This window comes from Schistocerca nitens, unplaced genomic scaffold (assembly GCF_023898315.1).
Source record: "Schistocerca nitens isolate TAMUIC-IGC-003100 unplaced genomic scaffold, iqSchNite1.1 HiC_scaffold_363, whole genome shotgun sequence".
Taxonomy (NCBI): domain Eukaryota; kingdom Metazoa; phylum Arthropoda; class Insecta; order Orthoptera; family Acrididae; genus Schistocerca; species Schistocerca nitens.
This window is the reverse complement of record NW_026045897.1, coordinates 6,029,939-6,051,017: the sequence shown is the minus strand read 5'-3', so window position 1 is coordinate 6,051,017 and position 21,079 is coordinate 6,029,939. Positions and strand designations below refer to the sequence as shown.

The 21,079-nt window shown below is 44.0% G+C and overlaps 1 protein-coding gene and 1 pseudogene across 1 annotated transcript in view; both read left to right on the top strand.

Annotated features, from left to right (window-relative positions):
- Nucleotides 1–615: 615 nt before the first annotated feature.
- LOC126228349 (5S ribosomal RNA) lies at nt 616–733 on the top strand (annotated as a pseudogene).
- An 18,263-nt stretch (nt 734–18,996) lies between these two features.
- The window catches only part of LOC126228333 (uncharacterized), a 61,680-nt gene continuing 59,597 nt past the window's right edge, over nt 18,997–21,079 (top strand). The window contains exon 1 of the mRNA XM_049942284.1: nt 18,997–19,165. The gene's annotated coding sequence lies outside the window, so the exon portion shown is untranslated. The remainder of the gene's footprint in view (nt 19,166–21,079) is intronic.

The following is a 21,079-nucleotide window of genomic DNA, read 5'->3' as shown; positions in this document are numbered from 1 at the left end:
CGACGAACCTGGGTGCATGAATGGCAAACGTCACTTTTTCGGATGTATCCAGGTTCTGTCTACAGCATCGCGACGGTCGCATCTGTGTTTGGCGACATCGCGATGAACGCACATTGAAACCGTGTATTCGTCATCGCCATACTGATGTATCACCCGGCGTGATGGTATGGGGTGCCATTAGTTACACGTCTCGGTCACCTCTTGTTCGCATTGACGTTACATTTCAGATGTGTTAGGACCCGTGAGTCTACTCTTCATTCGATCCCTGCGAAACCCTACATTTCAGCAGGATAAAGCACGACCGCTTGCTGCAGGTCCTATACGGGCCTCTCTGGATACAGAAAATGTTCGCCTGCTGCCCTGGCGTGCACATTCTCCAGATCTCTCACCAATTGAAAACGTCTGGTCAATGGTGGCCGAGCAACTGGCTCGTCACAATACGCCAGTCACTACTCTTGATGAACGGTGGTATCGTGTTGAAGCTGCATGGGCAGCTGAATCTGTACACGCCATCCAAGCTCAGTTTGACTCAATGCCCAGGCGTATCAAGGCCCTTATTACGGCCAGAGGTGGTTGTTCTGGGTACCGATTTCTCAGGATCTATGCACCCAAATTGGCAACGGCCGTGCCGCAGTGGATACACCGGTTCCCGTGAGATCACCGAAGTTAAGCGCTGTCGGGCGTGGTCGGCACTTGGATGGCTGACCATCCGGGCCGCCATGCGCTGTTGCCATTTTCGGGGCGCACTCAGCCTCGTGATGCCAATTGAGGAGCTACTTGACCGAATAGTAGCGGCTCCGGTCAAAGAAAACCATCACAACGACCAGGAGAGCGGTGTGCTTACCACACGCCCCTCCTATCCGCATCCTCATCTGAGGATGATACGGCGGTCGGATGGTCCCGGTGGGCCACTTGTGGCCTGAAGACGGAGTTTTTTTTTTTTTTGCTTTATGCACCGAAATTGCGTGAAATTGTAATCACATGTCAGTTCTAGTATAATGTATTTGTCCAATGAATACCCGTTGATCATCTGCATTTCTTCTTGGTGTAGCAATTTTATTGGCCAGTAGTGTAACCACAGACTGGGATTCAGCTTCTTATGCTATCGTCAAGTGACAACAGGACGGTTGTGATTAAATTCGTTGCAGCTGCATAACATCGGGAAAATTTTTCTCTTGTGGCAGTATCGTTACGTTCTGTCAAGCATCGAAGGATAATTAACTTACTTAGGTCCATTTTTTATCAAATGTGATTATGTCTCCGTTATATTAACTTGTGAAATACTCGACATATCCATTACTCGTTAAGCGAGCTTATCAGTTTGCTGAAAGGCTGACGTGTCACATTCAAAAGTATGATTACATTACGAAATTACACCCTAAATCAGTAGGTGCGGCATCGTTTACAGGCAGCAATATAACGGTTGATGCCGAAGTAGGCTAGATATAAAATACACACTGGCTACAGCTTGAAGAGCACCTCTGGAAAAGAGGAATTTTTTATTGTTTAATATAAATTTGACTGTTTGCAAGTCATTTCTGAAGATATTTGTCTGGAGTGTAGCCTTGTATGCAAATGAAACATGGGCGATAAGCAATTGACACAAGAAGAGAATGAGAGGTATTGAAATGTAGTGCTCGAGCAAAACTGATGAAGAATCGGTGTGTAGATGGTTTAATTAATAAGGTGGCACAAAATTGAACTAGAGACAAGAAAGGCACAACTTGACTAAAAGAGGTGATCACTTGACAGGACACCTCCTGAGGCGTCAGGGAATCGTCCGTTTGATAATCGAGAAAAAGTGTGCGGAGTAAAAGTTGTAGAAGAACAACAAGTGATGAGTACAGCAAACTGGTTCACATGAAAGCAGGTTGCAGTAGTTATTTGGAAGTGAAGGGGCTCGCACAGGTTAACGTAGCATGGAGAGCTGCACAAACCAGGGTTCGAACTAAGGGACGACACCAAAAAAATAGCTACGATAATTATAATGGTAACTGTAATAAAGTTATCTCAAATTAATATATATCGGTAATTGGACAAATGAGAATCTGATTCCTGCTGACAGATGGAAACTGTGTCAGACTGGGACTCAAACTCAGTCCTCCTCCTTTTGCGGATATTACTCTCACCAACTGAAGTATTGAGACATGAACAACAATATGGGAATTATGGATCCACCTCGATGCACAACACTTTTGTGGTCTATTTATTTATTCCCCAAACTAGTTTCAGCGACAAATATCGCCATCATCAGTGGGTTCTTCAAATCTGAAACATGTTGGAAACAGAAGTTACAAACACCGTAAAACATTATTATATGTGTACTGTTTGATTTTAAATATTATTTTCCTCGAGTGCTTTCATAACACTTTATTTATTACACATTACAACATGATTTTAAGATTGCTGTTACTGTTTGTTGCATATTTTCTGCGTTCTTCTGTTGCGTTTTCTCGGCACACATCATGTCATCTGCAACTGTATGAGCGACTGTAAGTAAACTGTTGTGGACTGGCAAGAGCGCCAATCCACTATGACAGGAAGCCGAAAGGCACGCGTTTAAGCTCGCGCAGGCTGGCGTGAGGTCTGGAAAATGAGAAGGAATTGAGACTAGCAAAAAAGGTACGTAGCTTCTGGAATACTTAACTATAATCCATAATTGGTGAACATCGGTCTGACGGTACATGCATCACAAGATAAATAGCAAATGATAATGGCGCCTTACTAGGTCGTAGCAAATGACGTAGCTGAAGGCTATGCTAACTATCGTCTCGGCAAATGAGAGCGTAATTTGTCAGTGAACCATCGCTAGCAAAGTCAGCTGTACAACTGGGGCGAGTGCTAGGAAGTCTCTCTAGACCTGCCGTGTGGCGGCGCTCGGTCTGCAATCACTGATAGTGGCGACACGCGGGTCCGACGTATACTAACGGACCGCGGCCGATTTAAAGGCTACCACCTAGCAAGTGTGGTGTCTGGCGGTGACACCACATAAACAAACACACAAATGTGAACTTGCGTATGTCAACGTTATGCAATTGGAATTGCGGTAGTGTTGTGGATACGGTTTTTGTGTGTGCTAGGTTGCTCATGGACTCACGTTCGTTGGGCAGCTTGCAGCTATCTTTATACACAGGAAAACATAACTTCTGCACTTGGTGCATAATCGAAAACATTATGTCATCTTACCATGCGCGTGTGTCGCAAGAAATGTGTCTCATGTCGCAGGAAGGCTATGAAAATTACACTGGGACTTATGACGCCCTCTGTTCCTCGTTTATGTCTTTGTAAGTGATGCTGAGTGGTTCTTTTGCGTGTGTGTACTTTTTGTTACATGGAGATAACTTTACATATTAGTGGGGCTATGGTTGTTGTTCATTACATGTTCTGCGATAGTGGAATGTGTGCTGTCACTCTTTAGGGCTCCTATGTTCTCTTGTACTCGGTACCGAAATTTCTTCTTGTGTGTCCTATGATTGGGCTAGATACGAGTTACATGTGAGTTGGTATATTCCAGCATTGCTGAATTTGTGTGAGGTTTGACTGGTCTTAGCCTTTTTTGAATTGTCTTGTTTGTTCTGAATGTTGCTGGAATCCCTTGCTTTCTCAAGATGTTTCAAATTCTAAGTCCTATCGTATTACTCTGTGTTAGTGTGTGTCATCTGTTTCCTTTTCCTGGTGTGATGTGGTCTGCTGTGTTGTCTGTGTGTTCTGCCTCTGGATCTGCAGATCTTTGACTGGGTGGCCTCTATTTTTATGTTTCATTTTTATCTTCCTGTTGAGGTTTATGATGTCTGTTTTATAATCATTTTCAACAGTATTTCTTATATTTGGTTCCTGTATGTAGTTCTCCAGTTTAAGAGGTTTTCTGTTTATCCTCTGAAGCATGTGTGTGAAATCGGCATATTTATGCAGTGTCAGGTAGTTGGGTGAGCTATGGATGACAGTACTTGTGAATGTGGATTTTCTGTAGATTGAAAATTCATGATGATGGTTGTTTCTTGTAATTGTAAGATCCAACATAGTTTCTCGGTTTTTTCTATTTCCACTGTAAAGTGAATTTGTGGGTGTACTGTGTTGACGTTACTATGTAGCCCTTCTATCTGTTTTGTGTGTCATCTATAAGATGATTACAACATCCGCATACTGGCACCAGTAAATTATTTCGTATCTTCTTGTTTTAAAATGTTGAATATTGTGTTCTCTGTATGATCCAATAAAGTAATGGCTAATGTTTCATTGATGGGGGATCCCATGGGCAACCCTTCTTGTTGCAAATAAAAGTTATTGTTGAAAGTGAAGCAGTTTTGTTCTGTGATTCCCCTAAGAATGGACGAGATTTAATTTACTTGTATATATAGGAATTTCTTGTATTTTAGCTGTTGGTCTATAATGTTTATAGTTTCTTCTGTGGGTATGTGTGTGTACATGGGTGTAATGTCAAAAGATACCAGTTTTTCTGTTTGGAGGATGTTGATGTTCTTAATTTTCTCTCCTGTGTTTTTGAGGCTTGTGTTGTTTGTGTATGTGTAGGAATGTGTGCATGTGTCTCTCTAGTAAGTAAGACTGGGCTTTTCTCAAGTCCACCACTGGTCTAACTGGCACAGGATATTTGTGGATCTTTGGGAGGCTTGTTAAGACTGGAGCTTTAAGATTCTTTTGTCTCATTCTTTTTGTCTGGTTCTGTGTGAGGGTGCGGGTGATGCTGTTTAAGAGAGTCTTTAGGTTCCTTTGATATCTTTCTTTTGGATCGCTGGCTAGCTTGTTCTAGGCGCTACAGTCTGGAACCACGCGACCGCTACGGTCGCCGGTTCGCATCCTGCCTCGGGCACGGATGTGTGTGATGTCCTTCGGTTAGTTAGGTTTTAGTAGTAAGTCTAGGGGACTGATGACGTCCGAAGTTAAGTCCCATAGTGCTCAGAGCCATTTGAACCATTTTGAACTGGCTACCTTGGTTATTTTATTCTGTTCCAGAAAATGTTTCTGTTTGTACCACAACTAACATTAGAAAAAAAAACTATTACATGCAAAAGGCTATAGTGGAAGGGTAAAACGGCAACAGAAAAACGCAGAAAATATGCCACAAACAGGGTCAACACTCTTAAAACCATGCTAAATAGGGTATTATGAAAATAACCTCATTCTCGGAACCGTATGATGACAGCCATGGTGTTTCGCTATGCATATTCCTGGCCTCTCTTTGGAATAATTTGGGCGAACAGTAGAAAAGCCCAGTCAGGGTAGAAGGTTCAGGTATTCTTGTTTGACAAACAGTTTATGAGCTTTTCAATACATTTTAGTGACTTACATCTTTCGAAGTATACATGAAGCACTCAGGTATCAACTGTATTGCCAACTATTCCATTCATTTAAGTTAATTATGGTCAGACAACGCAAGTAGAGCTGAACTACTTCTGCAAGAAATGAGACATTTCCAGGAGAAATCTTTTAGCTTGAGTTTGGAGAATTTATGTTCGACACTACCAGACCCAAGTTCCTTCTTTTGTCTTGCCTACTCTCAATGTCTGTTATTATTTGTTTCAAACAACTGCACGTTGGCATCCAAAAATCTTGTAAAAAATCAAATGTACCGTTATGTCAGTGCAAAAAAGTTGCTGTCATTAAGTGAAAGTGTATGTGTTATATGTGAATTACACTAGCAACGGTATGGGCAGCTGGCTTTGGGACTCGAATGTCACTCTTTAGTTATATGAATTCCTTTGCAATATTGTCTCACATACTGTGATGGTGAACAACCTTCCGTGAAGCGCTGACGCTGCTCACTGTCGTTAATCGTCAGTGCAGCTTTATTCTTATAGCTCTTGTCACGTGGCTTTGGTGAGAGATTACAGTCTACGTTCAGTGTGTTCTGATGCGTTAATCGCACCACCACTGTAAAATTTTAATGCCATCAATGACTGATTTGTTCTAAGGAAGTTGATTCACAGCATGTTGTTCTAATCGAGTGTCGTCTATTAGCTATAAACCAGGACTTACTCCCCTCCAGAACATAATTAACTAAGTTACTCACTTACTAATTTCTTTGTTAAACAAAGTTACAAATAATGTTTTTATTAGTGCCTAATTTAAAAATTTTCGTACATTGTCAAACCAGTAACTGCATTTGAAATGATTCACTTTGCATAATATATTTGTTTTGTATCAGACCAACACAAAAAAAATGTTATTTAACCATATTACAACTCCCTCGATACATTCAAAATTCGATATACTTCTTCAGTTGTTTATACATAAAAATTTTACAGTTTTGTCCATGATCATGGATCAGCGTCTACCAAGGAAAAACAGTTGTACAGCAAATTGTCTGATGGGACTAAAGAGACTAGCAAAGGAAATTGTTTATAGGGGCTATTTTCGTGAGGTAGTTGTATTTCTTAGATAACGCAGAGTAGAGGTTTGATAAATAATGTAAGACAAGTTAATAATAATGAAACACCTCTGTCATTTCGAACACACATTCGCACTATGTTTTCTATTTATTGAAAATACTGACATCTTTCTGAGTTCAACTTCTCATTCATTGTCCAGCTCAATTTTTCAGGCAAGCTAATGAAAAAAGTAAAACCCAAAATAACGCCGTGACCCTGTCGTCTTTTGATGGCGTGCATGCAGGGTGTGTAGAGTATGCTCTGACTGGTGTTAAGAAATGAGTGAACAGTGTAGCACTAGAGTTTTATGTGACGAAGTAACGTCATTGCAGGAATACATGCATAAACAAATATTGCGCGTTAGGGGAAAATGGAACGACGTCGAGCTGTTTCTAACACTCTGGCTTTGTATTCAGGGTGACGTTGGGTGTAATTCCCATGCAGCTATCGTGATTATATTATTTTGTGATGTCGCTACGTTACTTCAGGCAAGTCCTCAGACGCTTCCTTCTATGACTTCACGATCGACTGTCTGCCCCGTCCTTGCCAAACTGGACTTGTAAGTGTCCCCATGTCTGTATGTAGATGTTGTCAGATTTCAACCTGTAGAAGAAACCCCGTGCCCAGTTTCCTCGAAAGATGGATCATGGGGTGAATAAAATTGCACTATACCTGCGGTGTGAACCGGGATGAGGGTGGTAGAGACTGGATGAAAGTGTGAGTACGTCGCGACGGGAACCCTCTCACCGTGTGAGCTCGCGAGAGCCGCCGACCGAGGCTGTGGGGGCGCGGGACCGGGAAGCGACGGCTGGGCCAGTGTGTGGACAGCACGCCGGGGGTCACCGACAGGGCAGCTGTTGGCCTCCAGCTGTGCACGGCGGACATTGCTCGTCCAGCAGGCGTCGTAGGAGTCACCACAGGTTTCACGAAGGTGATGTAATTATTTGTAATAAAGTACAACGCCAAAGTAAAACCACCACGTATTCCTAGTCACATGTGGGTAAGATTGTTGACCTTCGATGTGGACAAATTTCTTTCGATCTGCGCAGTTAGCTGTCTTACGCATTTCCCAGGACTGCTCGAAACTTGTCACGTGCAAGCGTTGTTTTCCCGTGTCCTTTGTTAAAAAGATCTGTGGCACGAGCCACGACTTAAGGCAGTAGAGGTGGTGTTTACTCGTCCACATGTCACACGTCATCCCCTTTCTTGGTGGCAGGCTCCCTACTTCTTTCAAACCGTGGTTCTTTCAATCTCTCTAGGAAAGTTGCTATGTCGACAGAAAGTGAAGGAATCTTATCTGTTTTGACTAGCTGGGACGTCGTAAGGGAAAATGCTAAATCTTCCGAGAGACTGCTTCTCTTATTTTTTTGATTTACCTCATTTGCATGGGAAATAATTTGGGCTTTTATTCTCTCTATTTCAATTAGAGCATAAGATGCGGCCAGTGGCCACCTTCTTGTCACCCGTGCTATGGAATACCCACATCCCACTAGACCACTAGATCGATTTTGCTCCCCTTGTTACCGTGTAATCGTTTCCCCATTGCAGCAAGTTTACCAGTAGCTCTTCTTTCTTGCCTCGAGCTTTTGTCGCCAAAGCGGAGGCAACGTACAGGGAGCAGGAGTCTCCTGCAGCTCGTCACAGCCCTCGTAATCTCCACACCCCTGCCAGCTACCGTCCGCACTTCGACGATGTTAGTGTGGTTTGCTTGCGTAAACCCAGTAATGTCATTGTTTCACATCTTGCAGTTTTCTTAGCATTCCTTTCTCTGAAATACAGTTTCTTTCTTAAACTGAGTACATAATTTTGTCTATCTTACTATTTCGTCAATCATTTCCGGGCTGAGTACTGTCCACTTCACTCGAGACCTCTCTAGCATCACTTTAAAACCCTGGAAATATTTTTACAGTATCCTCTCTTTTCGTTTCTCCGGCGTCATTAGCACATAATTTATCTCATTTTCATGTTTCTTCCTCCCAGCAAAAGTATAAACAGTGCAGAGTGAATGTGGCCCGTCATCGTCTGAATCGCGTTCTTTCTCAGATTACGAAATGAGGTCACTTCGTGTGATAAGTTCCTCTCTTGTCGCAGAGTACGCGCCATTTTCGCTGCCTGGTTTGGTATCAAACCCTGGACCCTCGGTGGGTGGCCACGCAGGCTCGTCGTCGGTCACCTGTGGTGTGGTCTGTAGAGGGCGTCAGGGGCCCGCTCGTTGGATGCTATATTTTGTTGTGGGTGGAAGGCAACGAGCTGACAGTGAAAGACATATTACTTACGTGATTGGGTGCGTTGCGTACCTCGTACTCTAAGATGGCACACGCGTCGTTTATTTTACGTTACTCTTGCTCACTTAGACATATCACAACAAAACTTACCACTGAGTTAGCTGAAGCAATAATGGAGGAATAGGTACGGCTTGCAATTTTATAATAACAATGTAATTTTTTAATTTACTATGCAGAGAATTGTACAAGATAACGCAATTTGCTGTCGGCGCACATTATACATACACGCGCCATCGCGAGAGCGAAACGACTGTAATGACTGAAAACTTCCTTCAGTTGTACGTAAATCTAAAACTGTGCACTTCAAAAACAGAATATAATAGGTATCCTACAACATACCAATGAGTCATATTTGGGATCAGTCAATTCATAGAAACACCCAGGTGTGCGTAACACAGTACTGGCATTCACTTGAAGGCACATGCCAAATAGTCCGTGAAAGCCCACCTGTAAATAAATATTGTTTGAAAACATTCCGCCTACAGCAAAACACAATTTCTTATTTTTCATCCATACATGTTTCAGCTATGTTTTCCCGTCATCAGAGGTTCCCTTCATTTTTCTGCCGAACAAAGAGCATATTTTTACACGGGGAAACATATAATTTTGGAACTGTTGCATTTATATTCAAAACGTTCTGAGAATGATGTATACCTTAATGGCACATGCTGTTGCTGATGTCCCTGTCAGGATTTTCAGTTGGGTGGTATCTCGATATTGCAGATGGCAGGCAGCGCCATGAACAACGGCATGTGCTGCCATGGTATGCATGTTTGTTACAACGTTGCGAGTGAAAACAGCATATTTCCACAAATATGCGTATCCCAATGTGATATTTTGCTCTTTACTCTGCAGAAGAATAAAGGAAACGCACTGATGATACTGAAACATCATAGAAATACGTATCGGTAAAAACAGAAGAAGCTGTATTTGTTCAATGTTGAATCTTTCAAAAGTTTTGTTATTAAGTCGAAGAATGGACAAACACCTGGGATTTCATGAAATCACCTCGAGATGAATACCTAGTCACAACGTTTCAAAACGCTGTATTAAGCGAAGAATCTGAGAATACAATACGGACGGCTGGCTGTCGCTCTCGTGGGGACAGCAAAGACGAGATCACACTAATTACATCGCGCACAGAGGCGAAATGGGCAGGGAGACAGCCCAGTATGTGCTACTGCAGGAAGTAGCCTCTGACACGCAATTCAAAAGGGTTTGTGGAGTATCGGAGTGGAAGAAGATTTAAATGTTTTTACAGGCCCACAACGCAAGATTTACTTTCGTATATGAAAAACTCTATTTCATAAGCTGGGTTACTGACGTAATGAAGTACAGTGACAATGTATGATATAGAAAAATACACAATCCCACATGATATCTGATTTCAAGCATATGTACCCGTATTTACTGCTTAATTTTTGCTTACATTTCCTTACCATTTGCACCACTCAGCTTTACCTTCAGTTGCTCCCGTTAAAAATGGTGTTACAAGCAATCTGAGTAGCTCGAGTGCAGGAGTTTCTCTTCGACAAAGGACAGTTTATTATTTAAAGTTTTTCATACCCCAATAATGTTAGTAACGTCCTCGCACTACCACATTCATTGACCTGATAAACGAAGCTTTCCATTGCTCGCCTGCCACTGTCCTCCTTATATACCAGATTATTATGATATTGTTCTGAGATTTGTACATACCACTCGTATAGATGATGCTGTCAGCTGGTTTGATGACTTTTCTGAAGCTATTACGGAAATTTTTGTAAATAGCTGATGGCTATTGATACTGCCGTATTCCTTGATAATACGCGGATCACTCCGAAAGAAATGCACACAATTTTTTTTTAAAAAAATCCATCTTTTATTCCACATGTTTGAATGTTTTAGAGTGTGTAGATACATCCTTTAGGAACAATATTTTCATTTCTCCACATGATTTCCATCCCTCTGAACTGCCTTGCGCCATCTTGGAACCAGCGCCTGTATACCCACACGGTAAAATTCTGGACCGACCTCTTGGAGCCACTGTTTGGCAGCGTGCTTAAGGGAGTCATCATCTTCAAACCTTGTTCCACGAAGAGAGTCTTTCAGTTTCCCAAAGAGATGATAGTCAGATGGAATCAGGTCAGGACTGTAAGGCGGGTGTTTCAGTGTTGACCATCCGAGTTTTGTGATCGCTTCCATGGTTTTCTGACTGACATGTGGCCGTGCATTGTCGTGCAACAGCAAAACATCCTGCTTTTGCCGGTGTGGTCGAACACGACTCAATCGAGCTTGAAGTTTCTTCAGTGTCCTCACTATGCATCAGAATTTATGGTGGTTCCACTTGGCATGATGTCGACAAGCAAGAGTCCTCTGGAATCGAGAAACACCGTAGCCATAACTTTTCCAGCAGAAGATGTGGTTTTGAATTTTTTTTTCTTGGGTGAATTTGCATGATGCCACTTCATTGATTGCCTCTTCGTCTCTGGTGAAAAATGATGGAGCCATATTTCATCACCTGTCACAGTTCTTCCAAGAAATTCATCTCCACCATTCTCGTGCTGTCCCAAAAGTTCGCTGCATACCGTTTTTCTTGTTTCTTTGTGAGCCACTGTCAACGTTTTGGGAACCCACCTGACACAAACTTTTTTTAACGCCAACGCTTTCAGTATTCTGCAAACACTTCCTTCCCCTATCCCAACGTAGCGTGACAATTCGTTCACTGTGATGCGTTTGTCAGCAGTCACCAATTCGTTAACTCTCTGCACGTTGTCTGGAGTGCGTACAGTACGAGGCCTGCCGCTGCGAGGACAATCCTCTACATTGCCGTGCCCGCTTTCGTCACGTAAGCTGCTTGCCCACCGACTAACTGTGCTGCGATCGAAAGCAGCATCTCCATACACCTTTTTCAACCTCTTGTGGATGTTTTCCACTGTCTCGTTTTCACAGCACAGGAAATCTATGACAGCACGTTGTTTTTGACGAACGTCAAGTGTAGCAGCTATCTTGAAGACATGCTGTGATGGCACCACTCATGGGAACAGGTTGAACTAAGTTTGAAAAGAAGCGGGAAGGATGTATCTACACACTGTAAGACTTTCACACATGCAGAATGAAAACTGTATTTTTACAAAAATAGTGTGCATTTCTTTTGGAGTGACCCTCGTATTTGTGCTTTCAATATGTATTAGTGTGATGCATTGTGTTTTACGCGCTGGCTGTTGGTCGGTTGTAAGATGAGTTTTTGTACCTGAGCGGACATCAGTTTCCTTGAAAATATGAAACGAACGTATGTCAAGTGTTACATCTGTCATCCAATCTGCGTCCACTGATGACGCCTTAGAGCGCCACACTGCATATAGCATCGCGGTGCGACGCCATCCGGTCGGCACAACTACCAGGAGAGTTGGTCTGGGCTGCCATCCACTTTCTCGGCTTCGGCTGTGCCGCGTTAGTAGTCAGCCGCGGCAGCCACACTGCAGGGCGACACGTCTCCGTGGCCCACGACCAGTTTTGTTGCCCTTCACGGCGAGCCATACTGGGCAAGGTAATGCCCGCCCAGGCAAGCTGACAGATTCCACTACTTGTCTCCGTGCACGCCAAACCATACCTTGACTAGAGAAGTTGCCAAATATTATCTATTGTGCAGAAGTGGTACAAAGCTGTATCACTTTTCAACATAATCTCCCCCACGCTCAAAGTACTTCAAGACTTACAAAGTGCATAAATTCCTTAAGAAAAAAATTCTTTTGGTAGTCTGCACAACCACTCATGCACTGCGTGCCGTACCTCTTCATCAGAACGGAACTTCTTTCGTCCCACTGCGTCTTTGAGTGGTCCAGACATATGGAAATCACTTGGGGGCAAGGTCTGGTGAGTATGGTGGATGAGGAAGACACTCAAAATGGTCTACGTCTGTGGCCGCAGATGATTTTTTAGGAGATCTGTGTATGATGCACTGGTGACAGCGATCCCTCTAGGCATGTAATGCTCCAAAATGACGCTTTTTTCGTCCGAAAAGAGAGTCAGCATAACCTTCCTTGCTGATGGTTCTGTTCGAAACTTCTTTGGTTATGGTGATGAGGAATAACGCCATTCCTTGCTCGCTCTCTTCGTTTCCGGTTGGTGGAAGTAAACCGAGGTTTCGTCCCCAGTAACGATTCTTGCAAGGAAGCCATCACCTTCTCGTTCAAAGCGCCGAAGAAGTTCTTCACAAGCATCAGCACGTCGTTTTCTCATTTCAGGAGTCAGCTGCCGTGGCACACATCCTGCAGACACTTTGTGAAACTGGAGCACATCATGCACAATGTGGTGTACTGACCCATGACTAATCTGTAAACCTGCTGCAATGCCATTCAGTGTCACTCGGCAGTACTCCTTCACCATTGCTTCAACTGCTGCAACGTTCTGTGGAGTCACAACTTGTTGTGCCTGACCTGGACGAGGAGCATCTTCCACTGAAGTCACACCATTTGCGAACTTCCTACTCCATTCGTAGACTTGCTGCTGTAACAAACATGCATCACCGTACTGAACCTTCATTCGTCGAGGAATTTCAATAGGTTTCACACCGTCACTGCTCAAAAACCGAATAACAGGAAGCTGTTCTTCCCTGGTGCAAGTCGCAAGTGGGGTGGCCATCTTTATACTGATACTGTAACGGTATGTGTGCATCTGCGCTATGCTGCCACCTACAGGTCATTCTGCTCGCTGTTTGTAGCACGCTTACAAACTTACAGGATAACGGCGCGAAATTTCTATTTGTTATTACAAATTTAAGGTTTTCATTTGACTCACCTTCGTATATATTGTTTCACGTCGACTTCTTTTCCATAGGACAACAAACTGTTTGAAAAACCCGGTAGTGTGACTACAGGAAACACACTCAGCGGAGTTACAGTGCAGTTTACATGCAAAACTGGAAGGAAAGCTCATCAGCCTACCAAGAAAAACCACTATCGTCGGTTTTGTTATACTGATGATATACTTCATTGTATAGCCTCACGGAGAATAAGAACTCACAATTTCTAAATTTTCCGAATGATGTTACTTGTAAGATGAAACACAGTATAGAAAAAGAGTTGAAACATTTTTGAGTGTGCAGATACTTAAGAAATCCACTGACGTTAGGCACAGGTCTGCAGGAGCCTCACTCATAAGCGTGAATACCTTCATAAAAATTTCAGTCACTATTCCAGACTGAAAGGAGCAGTGCCGAAATGATTGGTGGGCAGGCCTAAAATAATCTGTCAGCACAGTAGCTGGACCAAGATCCCGACGATTCAAGCACTACTCTCAGGAGAAAAGGCTACTCTGAGAAAGAGATAAATAGGGCATACCTCTTTGAAGATAAAAAGCTACCCATGAAAAAGAACCAAAGTTTTACTCCCTTTTATAAAAGCAGTTGCACTTCACATCATCAGAGTTTCCCACTTGTTCGATTCCTCTTAGATTCTGTGCAGAACCTCCTCATTCCTTACAAGTCCCCCTAATTTTCAACATTCGTCTATAGCACCACATCTCAAATGCTTCGATTCTCTTCTGTTCTGGTTTTCCCACAATCCATGTTTCACTACCATACAACGCTGTACTCCAAACGGAAATTCTCAGAAATTTCTTCATCAACTTAAGATATAATGTTTGGTACTAGTAGACTTCCCTTGGCCAGGAATACCCTCTTTGCCAGTGCTAGTCTGCTTTTGATGCGCTCCTTGTTCCGTCCGTCATTGGCTGTTTTGCTGCCCACGAAGTACAATTCCATAATTCCATCTACTTCATGACAGTTAATCCTGATGTTAAGTTTCTCACTGTTTTCACCTCTGCTACTTCTCATTACTTTCGTCTTTTTTCAATTTACTCTGAATGCATATTCTGTATCCATTAGACTGTTCATTCTGCTCAGCAGGTCATGTAATTCCTCTTAACTTTCAATCAGGGTAGTAATGTCATTAGCGAATCGTATCACTGATATCCTTTCACCTTGAATTTTAATCGCACTCCCGAGACTTCCTTTTATTTCCATCATTGCTTCTTCGATGAACAGATTGAACAGCAGGGAGGAAAGACTACATCCTGGTCTGACACACTTTTTAATCCGAGCACTTCATTCTTGGTCGTCCACTCTTATTATTCCTTCTTGCCTTTTGTACGTATTGTATTTTACCCGTTTCTCCCTATAGCTTACCCCTGTTTGTCTCGGAATTTCTTACATCTGGCATCATTTTACTTTTCGAAGTTGAGAGATCCCTCAGACGGCCTTTCCCAAGTATACATCCTCTTCTTACGGTTCTTGAAGAGAGCATTCGCTATTACTAGGTGAAATTCATTAGTTGGTTCAAATGGCTCTGAGCACTATGGGACTCAACTGCTGTGGTTATCAGTCCCCTAGAACTTAGAACTACTTAAACCTAACTAACCTAAGGACATCACACACATCCATGCCCGAGGCAGGATTCGAACCTGCGACCGTAGCAGTCCCACGGTTCCGGACTGCGCGCTTAGAACCGCGAGACCACCGCGGCCGGCGAAATTCATTAGTCTTTCTCCTTTCTCATTCCCTGGTCCAAGTCCATACTCTCCTGTAACTGTGTCTTCCAATTCTTCTCCTACAACTGCATTCCTGTTTTGTATGACTATTAGATTTTCATCTTGCTTTATCTACTGTATTACCCTCTCAGTATCCTCATATACATTCTCTATTTCTTCATCTTCAGCTTACGACATCGGCGTTTAGACCTCTACTATCGATGTTGGTGTTTGCTTGCTGTCAATTCTGATAAGAAGAACAATATCATTGAACTGTTCGAGGTAACACACTTTCTGCCCTACCTTCCTATTCATGACGAAACCTACTCCCATTACACTATTTTCTGTTGCTGTTGATATTATCCTACACTCATCTGACCAGAAATCGTTATCTTCTTTCCATTTCACTTCAGTGGCCCCTACTATATCTAGACTGAGCTTTCACATTTCCATTTTCACATTTTCTAGCTTCCCTATCACATTCGAGCTTCTGACATTCCACACCCTGTCTGGTAGCACGTTATCCTTTCGTTGGCTATTCAATTTTTTCTCACGGTCACCTGCCCCTCGGCAGTATCCTCCCAGATATCCGAATGGGGGACTATTCAGGAATCTTTTGTCGATGGAGAGATCATCATGACACTTTTTCAATTGCAAGCCACATGTCCTGTGGATGCATATTATGTGTCTTCAATGTAGTGGTTTCCGTTGCCTTCTGTATCCTCGTGCCATTGAGCACTGCTGATTCTTCTTCGTTTTAGGGGCATTTTCCCACACCACAGAGAGAGTAGTGGCCTTAACCTCTGTCCGCTTCTCCACCCTCTTTGACAAGGTCGTTGGCAGTATGAGGGTGACATCTTACGCCGGAAGTCCTCGGCCGCCAGTGCTGACTATTAATAAAAATTTAAATGGCGGCTGGTATTGAGTCCCAAACCTAGTACTTTTTGCTTACTAATCAAAGAGGCTACCCGTAGAGCAGCTAGACCAGTGCCACATACCTAGCCTTAACAACAGCCCAAAATTGGACCGATGAAAATGGTTGGGCTGGGGCAGAGACCTGCACCGGCACCTGGTCACCTACACAGTCTAGCACAACGATCTCTAGGCGTCATTCGAAACCTGTACTCGCCAGTGAACGGAACCCGACTTTAATGATTCAGGTTCCATTGCACGTGTCCCTTTAGCCAATTTTTTTGCGCTCCAAGGTCCTAGGTAATTTTTCCGTTCTTGTTCGTAATGGACGCCTAGGGACCAAATTCATCGAATGGAACTAGCTGCTTACTGACTGTGTCGACGAGCCTCCAAGTTGACACCAAACTGAGTACTTTTACAAACAGAGTCCAGCAATCAGAGCGAGCTGACAGCGTTCTGTCTCCGTAATAAAGAGGCACACAGGCAGTTGTACGTGCCCCTGGATGGGATCAAAGTTTTGCACAGCTCCTTCCCTGATTTCCCAGGTGTCACCCTGTGCCTGTCACTTCATTTTCCAAGACGCTACTCCAGGCGGGTGTAAAATGCATGTGCGCAACGGAAAATAATAAACGCTAAAATTGTGATTTGGCCCTGTCTGACTACCCCCTGAAGCAGACCTTAGGATCTCTTAATGGACTTGAACATATAATTTACAATCTAAACATAAATGAATGATGGAGGCAACTAATCCTACTAAATGATAAACGTCGTTCCGTGTCGAAGTGCTGCTTCTCGTACTCGTCTGTGACGATGGAGGAACTCCAGCCACAGATAAACTCTTTCAAACACTAGGACGGCAGAAGGCGGTCCTCTGACAAATATACTCTAATACTGTCTTCTCCTCTCTGTGTTCTACAGACGAGAAACGCCAACTCCCAACCACAAGGACGGAGTTCAGATCTCAACGTAATTATAGGCAGAGGAAGTGCTCTCGATCACTGAACGCTGCCTACTCAACGACGACTTCCAACCCGGAATCGAAGTCCAGAATCGTATAAGTTGACAACAGTACAGTGCCTAACCGTTCTAACTATAAAATCTCGTGAGAGCAAAGACAGCAAGTCCGTCCGTACCAACGAGAAGCTGATACTGAGCGACCGTCACACACGGAAGCTTAAAACGGGAGACCTCGTCTCTCCACCGCTGGCTTCCCAGCAAGGTTCGGCTCCCCACTCTCGTAATTCCGAAAACGAATCATATTCCCGAAACCACGGAATATTCTCCTTTCCTACAGATTCTTCCGATCGCAAACAAACCATATTTTAGTCTTTCGTCGTCCAGCGCGGAAATTTTGCGAGGCAAAACCTATACCCGTGCAATGGTACGCTTCTGCGTAAAAATCCTTGGAAATAACCCAGCTTGCGTGGTTTCCAAAGTGCCGCTTTTTCGTTCCTCTCACCTGTGTCCGAGATTTTCGGTGTTCGGAAGTATTATCCGGTTATCCTGCCGGCCCCTACTACAATAGCGGCCGGCCGTCACCCTGTTGTGTTCCAGAGCTCAGTTGCAACGACGTCCGTCAAGCTAGTTCCTGTGTTTAAGCAGGACCAACACCTGTGCTGGCCTTCCACCCAGAGTTCGAGTTCTGCCTGCCGTTTCATCTCCACTGGCGTTCCAGCCTCTACTAGTATAGGCAATCATTCATTACGCCGTTTTTATAATGAAGACACTGCGTGACCTTTCATGCAATACGCGTTAACAGTTATTTACAAGACGTACGTGACAATGTCAGTTTCCTTTATATATTCATATATACGATGTACAAACTATCACATGATATCTAATTGCGTTTGTAGGTCACAGCAAAGTATGTGGATGAGTTCTTGTAAGGTGCGAAATTATAGCCACCTTACAATTTATGCAGCACTGTGCGAACCTGTAAAAGATGTTTGGCCCTACGGTTAATCAACTGTACCACATTTCTGCAAACAACTTGGAAGTAAATGTCACCGGCCGCGGTGGTCTAGCGGTTCTAGGCGCTCAGTCCGGAACCGCGCGACTGCTACGGTCGCAGGTTCGAATCCTGCCTCGGGCATGGATGTGTGTGATGTCCTTAGGTTAATTAGGTTTAAGTAGTTCTAAGTTCTAGGGGACTGATGACCACAGATGTTAAGTCCCATAGTGCTCAGAACCATTTGAAGTAAATGTCGAGAACAAAACAACGCTGCAACTTGACTGGGATATTCAGCTGCTGCACATTGCGCTAAAGCGTGGGAGAACAGCGCACGTACAAATAAGACAGATGGGGCCATGTTGACTATTAATGGCATTGCCACAACAATTCCCACTCGGTAGTTGCCTGTTCTATCCAGTTTTGTCCCCACTAATCTGACAGTCAAGGGTAGCAAGGCGCTAGTTGGTATGACAGAGTCCAATTAGAATGCAGTCGTAAATAGCTTGTTCCAGAATCCAGTAACTGAGAAAGGTTGTGCAGTACGATCTTCCTTGTCAAAAAAGCTCAACCTCATCCAAATGACAAAAGGGAGACGTGGCTACATCCGGAAAAAGTAGGCTTGCAGTAGAAGTGCTGCCTGTGGTTATGGCACGAAGGAGCGGTGAGAGATGTGGTGGGGCAGTGGCCACTCCGTGTTTGTAAAGCTGTACTGTCGTGCTCGTCCTGTCATAATACTGGCTGAACGTTTGCACGGGAATTCTTTTATTTGGAGAGAAACCGTTCCGTTCGACAGAGTATATCATCGGACTCGTATACCAGTCACAGTCACAGCTAATGAGCTGGCGACCTTTATCAGTGGGAAACGTAAAAGCTGGAAAAGGGACAAGTTGAGTTTAGTTTTCACCATACAGTCAAGTTTGAGAATGCCATCTTTTGCATCCTTGTTGGAAGGTCGGAGTGGAACGTGACAGCGCTGCGGGTGGACCGCGTGAGGCGCGGCGCCCTCTCGCAGTCGGTGCTCGCCGTCCGGCGCATCACGAGGGCCGCCATCGCCAGGACAGAGTGTGAGACCCACCACCGGCTCGACTTTGACTTTTTTGGGAGGAGGTTCCTGAACAAAACCGGTGAGTACCTTATGTGGAAGTACGTTACGGTGAAAGAAAGTGTAATGCCCTCATTAAGGCATTCTATAAAAAATCTCCTCTAAGATGATGAACAGATGATCGTGGAGTTGCGCCGGACCTGAAAACTGTGTCCTAATTAAGAACACAGAAACAAAAAACTTAGAACTGGATAATAACCACACTAAAGAAAAGGAACAGTTATCTATTAACAACCGATTGCATCTATAAAAGTAAGATCACCAACTTGGTCTCATATTTGAAGGATAAAAGGAGGACACTTGCAACATATCAGCCGCAGCTATCGATCTCACGTGCAGATATGGGCCATAACTCTGACAGTAGGCAGTTGTGACCTTCTGAACACGTAGCTTTTTAAGGCTCGTGTACCACTTGTTTGGCCACGCGCGGCCTGAGGCGCCACGGCACGGACTGCGCAGCCCTCCCTCGGGCGTGTGTGAGTTCTAAGTACGAGTTAGTTTAAGTGGTGTGTAAGTCTAGGGAACGACGACCTCAGCTGTCTGGTCCCTAAGGAATTCGCGCAAGTTTGGACAAATGAAGCACTCGTTTCTCGCTCGCTCCGGCCCGCTGCGGCCACCCAATGTCGGAGCGCGAACTACTGTGTGGCACAGTGAGCAGCAGGTTCGTGGTTGAAGAGTCGCTGAAGCAACAAGCAGTAGTGTGCCGCCTCCGGTGACGGTCATATTACAACGTTCCAACGTCAACGCTCCTTAAAGTTGTGACTGGTAAGCATGTGGCTTATTACACGAGGCAAACGAAAGTGTATGAGTGTTTCTTTGTGCCATTATTTGTACCTTGCAATTAGGTGGAGCAATCATAGAGAAGACCCGGTAAATGGAGAGAAGAATAACCGAGTGACTTTAGATTTTTCTTTATGAGAGTATGACGGGGAGAATGATGACGATACCCTTTCACAACAAAGTTTTCGCCAAGCAACGTCTCTGATACAGAGATGTAAAATCAGCTACTGACTGATTGAGAAGCTCGCTCTGAAGATGTCACATTTCACCTAGCTTCTGTCCGTAACATTGATCTGTGAGTGTGTGTGTTACATACATATAACTGCTGCAGAATATCAGTACTAGAATATTGCTAAACAATGTTGACCATATACGTGCATGCAAAAACATAGTATCGGCTCGTATTGCTTTCCTGATTTCATGTTAAATAATATGCGTTCTCACTACTGGCCATTAAAATTGCTACACCAAGAAGAAGTGCAGATGATAAACTTGTATTCATTGCACAAATATATTCTACTAGCATTGACATGTGATTACATTTTCACGTAATTTGGGTGCATAGATCCTCAGAAATCAGTACCCAGAACAACCAACTCTGGCCGTAATAACGGCCTTGATACGCCTGGGCATTGAGTCAAACAGAGCTTGGATGGCGTGTACAGGTACAGCTGCCCATGCAGCTTCAACACGATACCACAGTTCATCGAGAGTAGTGACTGGCGTATTGTGACGGGCCAGTTGCTCGGCCACCATTGACCAGGCGTTTTCAGTTGGTGAGAAATATGGAGAATGTGCTGGCCAGGACAGCAGACGAACATTTTGTGTATCCAGAAAGGCCCGTACAGGACCTGCAACATGCGGTCGTGTTTTATCCTGCTGAAATGTAGGGTTTCGCAGGGATCGAATGAAGGGTAGAGCCACGGGTCGAAACACATCTGAATTGTAACGTCCACTGTTCAAACAGCCGTCAATGCGAACAAGACGTGACCGATACGTGTAACCAATGGCACCCCATACCATCACGCCAGGTGATAAGCCAGTATGGCGATGACGAATACACGCTTCCAATGTGGCTTCACCGCGATGTCGCCAAACACGGATGCGACCATCATGATGCCGTAAACAGAACCTGGATTAATCCGAAAAAGTGACT